Here is a 6,534-nt window from a genome sequence, read left to right as displayed (position 1 = left end):
ATATTAAAAAAGGAAAGTGAGAATCAAATCAACAAAAATTAAAAAGATGTATAACTAGTGCATACATTATTATTTTTATGCACCTTTAATTTTAAATTCTTCCACATAATTAATTATGAAGTTCATTAATCAACAATTAATATGAGCAGATATAATCAAAACCTATAATGAGATTGTTCAAAGAAAAAAGACCATTTTAATTATCTTCACCTTATAAGATTAACAAACCATTTCAATTATTATAAAAATCTTTTACTATTTTATGGTCTAAGTTTATTTTTACTTGTGTTGAGGGTAATATTCAAGTAAAGCCTTTTTTAAATGGATAGAGATAAAAAATTATGTAGTCTATAATACAAAAATCTCTATGGTATTTTTACCAGAATTGGACTGCTTTGATTTTTATACCTTGAATCGTGTATTTTCACTCTCACAATTACAAGAGAAAAAAACAATAATCGTGGTAGTTACAATATTTGTAAAAATTTTCTTAATGCTATACTCCATGAAAAATGAATTTAAATTCATGATTTAAGGAAGTACCTTCATAATGACTGCATCACCATTTGGAATGGCAAGAAACATGTCACCACCAATATAGGAGACCCCATTGTATGTTGGTGTCGTTGAGACGCCATGCGGTAAATCAAAGTTAACACCTTTGATGTGTGGATATGCTTTGACGATATCTGATATTAAGCCTCCAATCCTGCCTCCGACATCAACCAACGATCTAATAGAGCTCAACCCTGGTTGTAACTTGATAGGATTACACTAGTGACAAACCTTGGATGTACAAGCTATGCCATCGTTAAAAAGCTTGTTGAAATAAGGATTCCCTGATGCTAAATCCCATATCTCATATCCATAAGCTTTCTTGAAGGCAATTCCACCTTCTTTCACGCATTGGCTGAAGTAGTGCCAAGGAGCATTTGCCATGGATGGTTCTCCATTAGTACTATGGGCGTCAAGGTTTGCTCCGCATGCGGTAGAAGCCATCTCGATGAGTTATTTAGGTCGAACAAGAAATCTCTACCATCTAAAGGATGGTGGATGATGAAAATCTTTCTTCGAATGAGCAATCTCATTATGCGAGCAATGGTGGTGATGTCAGGTGAAGTAAGGCCGTCAGTAATACATGAAGCTATTTGCGACAAAGTGATGGGGCCACCATGAGAGTGTATTATGTTAGCTATGCGAAGCTCTACGGCAGACTTAAGCGTTATGGAATCTGCGAAGCTGAACATGTAACGCCATATCTCTGCTTGCCCTTATCACATTGCTTCATCTAATTATATTCTTTCCATTGCATTCGGTCTTCTCCTAGTTTTCGTAAGATCTTATTTTTCCTAATAATCAATAAGTAATTTATAACAAAGCGGAGAGGAAGAAAATTGGAAGATTTTTTTATACAAATGTAACATCCCAAATTCGGCCTAGACGTAAAGGCCGAATCTGGAGACGTCACAAAGAATGGGTTTTGGAAACTGAGTTGTTTCGATAAACCATTCAACTTTTATAACTCATATTCATTTATAATTATTATTAATAACGTCATTTAATTAGTCCATTTGCCAAAACATAATTTACAGCAGAAGTCTTAAAACCATTATACTTTAAGAATGCAATTCGTGTTTTTAGAAAACCTTTGTTTTCGTAAAACTGTGATTTCAGACACGCATTGCAATTAAAACATCAAAAACACATCCAAAACCAAAATAAAAACCAACAGTCCGAAGAGTCCCAAAATTACAAACTCTTAAAAACCAGAATTATAAATAAAAACCATAAATTACTAAATTAAAACAATTCTCGATCAAGTGGTCACCGTTGAGCCTTCGTCGCACCAACCCGTCTAAGTCTGTGGATTACCTGAATAGAACAGACAAACGGATGTGAGTTTTTGTAAACTCAATGTGTAACCCAACAAAAATAGACATGTTATGCATACAAAAATCACAGACACAATAGAATTCAGATTCAAATTCGGACCTAAGTCCTTTTCAGATTCAGATAACAGAAACAAATATGCAGAACAGATATACAGAATCTACCCCCATCCTCTACACACCAACTGAGACCATTCCAACACACCATGTAGGGTTAAAAACACCTACCTATACCTACACACCATATCGTATCATTATGACACATATCAGATAATGTGCAACCAAGCTGCCAGAATATAGGTGATGGTCGTCATATAGAACAGTTCCTCCATATATATATCCCACCCCACTCAGATATACAAAATCAAAATTACCATGCTTACATGCTCATATATACATATCAAATATATACATATATCAAACTAATCAGACATATATAGGAATGTCATACTCAGAGCAGAACATCAGACTATCAGATCATATAATTTTAGGGTTTGGGTAGCACTTACCGACCCTACGGTAGACCCACAGTCGATCGGAACGACCCGTACGACTTTAGGGAGAATTATAGAATTCTGGGCCCACATGTCCGTTGGCTTACTTGTGTGCGCCCACATGCCCAAATTGGCCTTGCACGTGTGGCCCACATAGCCTGGCCTAAAACCCGCATGCCCAACCTGGCTTAGCCCATGTGGCTCACATGGTCGCACTCATGCCACCACACGGCCGTGTCTTGCGCACGGCCATGCCTTCGTCGATCACATGACCGTGTTTCGCACACAGCCAACCACTCAAGTGACCACACGCCCGTGTAGCGTCGACAATAAGCATTTTTGGTCTTCGTCGAAACCTCATTTTTCACGTTTTGAGTACAAACCTGGTACGATTTTAATACTACTGCAAACACGAGCCCTCCAAAACCTAAAAAAAATGGCATACCAACACTCAAAATCAGTCTTAATTCACTACTAAACCGAAACTACGAAACCAGCAACAGTTCCATTCAAACATCCATCACTTACCCCCAACACCCTAAATGATTTCGACTACGATTCTGTGAGAGGAGAGCCCCTTTCTTCTCGATTCACTGCTACCAAAACTCGAAATCAACAACAGAAAGAAAAGAATAGCATTGATTTGAACAGTTAAAACGATTTCCCCAACCCACACGAAAACACCCCTTACACTTGCTAAACTGCGCAAAGACACCGAAGAACTAAAAACCGAAATTGAAAAACAGAATTTAAATGAAATTTCAAAAGCAAGGAAACAAAAAGAATTTTTCCAGAACATAGAAAATAAACGTAAAAAATTTGGGAGTTTTCCAGAGAGAGAAAAATATCAAAAAGAAAAAATAATATGAATATACTCAAATCCCCCAAATTTCTCCCTACTAACCCACTAACAAACAACTTACTCAGAATCTCAACTCCACCAAAACTCTAACACACAACTGAGCAACAATTAACTTCCGTGCTCACGAAAGGTTTCGAACATAGGACCTCCAACAAGTTAATTCCTTATCACTCAAACTAGCAAGATCATTTTGATATAAATTAACAGACAATTTTTTTTAAGCCCACACAACAAGGGTAAGGCTTGGATCTAAAAATAACCAAAATTTACTAAAGGTAGGACTTGAACCCAAAACCTCATACACGTATCTAGAGCACTTAACCACTGAAGTAGATACTCATTTATCAAACATTTACAAACATATAAATAAATTATCCAGAGCATTACGAAAAATATTTTTAGGCTTTTTCTTGTGGCCTCTTAACGATAATTTCTTTAGAATAAGATAAAACTTTCAGTTTTTTTTAACCAAAATCCCTACACCAATCAATAAGCAATGACATCGTCTGACACAAACTGTTGAATAACATTTGAATGACATTGAGAGTGACCTCTCAATTTTATATATATAACTTATATAAATTTCTATTTGTCGACTTTATTAAATATTACATATGTAATAGGCCAATTTAGCTCGGGCCCAAATTCCAAACAAATAAAAAGGCCCAAACCAATTAGCCCAAACAGAAATCAGATACAAAAATAAAAACAAGCAAAACCAAAATAATTAACAGTCTATCAATCCAATTTACAGGCCCAATTTTACAATTACAAAGCCCGATGGCCCAATTAAAAAACAAGCCCAAATAGCCCAAAAATCAAACATTCAGAAAACCTAGGGTTTCCCTTTCGTGCTGCAACCAATAGCCCCCAGCCTCCAACGCCACGTTGACACTCGCACGTACAGCCTCCGTACACTCCACGTCGCCTTCGTACCTCTATACCTGCGAAGAAGACAAACACAGCAGACACAGATAAATCATCTTAAAAAAAGAGCAAAACAAACGAAATGTATTCGGTTATAAAAGGATACAAGAATTATTATGTATTTTTTTACACACACGAAATCAATATAAAAAAAAGAAAACAACATATTTCGAATACAAAAAAATAGAGCGTCAAATACACAAAAAGATCGAAAATTGAGATTTTTAGGTATTATTATTTCTGTTTTACTTCGCATGTTTATTTTAAATATAGATATACATCGAAAATGGAAAGTTTTTACATTTTTTTTATCAGAAAAGGGGAGAACCGAGGCATTTCCCTTGTTTTTACTGTTAGCGGTTTTTTTAAGGTTTTTGGTTTGGAAACGGGGTTGGGAAGGCCGAATCGGCCAAAAAGGCTTCTTCTTTGAGCTCCAGCTGCCGTGCGCGGTGGTCGATGGTGGCAGACGATGCCAGAAAGGTGACCAGAGCAAGGCCGGACCGATGGCCGGAAATTGGGGAAGGGGAGAACTTTTTTGAAGGGTTTTAAAGCTTTTTTTAAAGGTAAGGGGAAAATGATTTTTTTGGCAGAATTTTAACTTATATAGTACCCCTATATGGCGTTGTTTTGGAAAAAGCCTCAGACGCCTAAAACGGAACCGTTTCACATGACTTGTGTGCGACCCAACCTAGTACCTAAGGATCCGCGTGTTTTTGTTAAAAAGGGTTATTTACCCTTTTGATCCTTCCACTTTTGCGGTGTGTAACAATCTGGTCCTCTTACCTTTTTTATTTTTACAAATTTGACTACTTTTTTTTTGCGTGATTCAGTTAGGTCCTTGGCATGCTGATCTTTTGGACAAATGACGCACGTCCGAATATTGGGATATTTTCCCATTTGGCCCTTACCCTTTTTTGCATGTTTTATTTTGCTCCTATTTTGCTGTCATTTTTAAATTTATCATGATTTTTGCCTCTGATTTTATTCTGATTTCAATATAGTCCTCTGATTAATGTATTTTATTATTTTTTCATTAATTTTTCTATTATTCTTCATTTTAGTTAATATTATTTTTATTTTTATATCTATTATTTTTTATATACCTAAAGTCATTTAATATTTTATTTGTTTATTTATTTATTTCTTCAAACCTTTTATGATTAAAATTCATTTACTTATTTTCCTTTTACTTATATATATTATTTATTATTACTATCATTATTATTATTTTATCTATTATTATTTTTTTACATAGGTTTTGTTACAAATGGTAGCTTTAATTTTATTTATATTCTACTTTGATTATTTATTTTCAAGATTTTTACAAACCATTCTCCTATATTTATTTATGTACTTATTTATTTGTTTCTCTATCTTATTTATATTTATTAGTATTTTTCCTTTTTTAGTGTACTGCTTTGTCATTATTATTATGATTGTTATCAATGTTAATGTTTATTTTGTTTGTCATTTTATTTTGATTATTAATGTTGGTGTTAAATTGATGTATGTTACGCTATTATTGCCATTGTATCTTATGAATCGTTTATTAGTACACTCATATTGTTGTCATTTGATAGCATAATATTTTATTCATGTACCTTTTCAAATATTGCATTAATTTTCACCAAAATTCAAAAAAAGAATTTTTAAAAAAATAAGTAACATTTCGCATTTTGGAGATTCAAGAAAATTGTACTCTAACTTATGGGGTTTCGATTTTTCTTATTGAACCTAAATAGTCAAACTCTTTCGAGTTTTAAAATACACGAATTTTAAAATAAACTAAAGGCAATATTTCGTATTTAGAAACTCGAGAAAGTCGTGCCCTAACTTACAAGGTTTCGATTTTTCTCGTTATATCTAAATAACCGAATATCCTTCTAGATTAAAACACGTAAGATTTCAAAGATTAAAAAAATAAAGACCAGCTTGTTCTCAAAGGTTCAAGGTGTCGTATCCTAACTTACAGGATATGGCATTTTGTTGCTTCAAGGTGAGAAGGTCTTTAATGGTCGTTTCGATTTATTCAAGCAATTTTTTCGTAAAAATTAGCATTAATACAAAGAGGGATCATATTTTAAAATTTTCAAAATTTCAACTTTTGACGTTAAAACATCAATTAATCCATTAGGTACCAATTTTGGACGTTACAAGGTTGCTAATCCTTCCTCGTACGTAATCGACTCCTGAACCCATTTTCTCGAATTACGAAGGCCAAAATTGTTGTTTTACTAAATCAAAACGTTTTATTAAAATGATCAATTACAAGGTGACCCGATCACACCTCATAAAAAAAGATTGGTGGCGACTCTCGTTATCGTTTTCAAAATAAAAGTCGACGTTTTTTCAAAAAAAGGGG

General features: G+C 34.0%; 1 pseudogene; it reads right to left on the bottom strand.

Annotated features, from left to right (window-relative positions):
* Nucleotides 1-531: 531 nt before the first annotated feature.
* LOC107887746 (desmethylxanthohumol 6'-O-methyltransferase-like) lies at nt 532-4,428 on the bottom strand (annotated as a pseudogene).
* Between the last annotated feature and the right edge of the window lie 2,106 nt (nt 4,429-6,534).

Source organism: Gossypium hirsutum, chromosome A03, assembly GCF_007990345.1.
Source record: "Gossypium hirsutum isolate 1008001.06 chromosome A03, Gossypium_hirsutum_v2.1, whole genome shotgun sequence".
Classification (NCBI taxonomy): domain Eukaryota; kingdom Viridiplantae; phylum Streptophyta; class Magnoliopsida; order Malvales; family Malvaceae; genus Gossypium; species Gossypium hirsutum.
The sequence above is the reverse complement of the archived record's forward strand: the minus strand, read 5'-3'. Positions and strand labels throughout refer to the sequence as shown.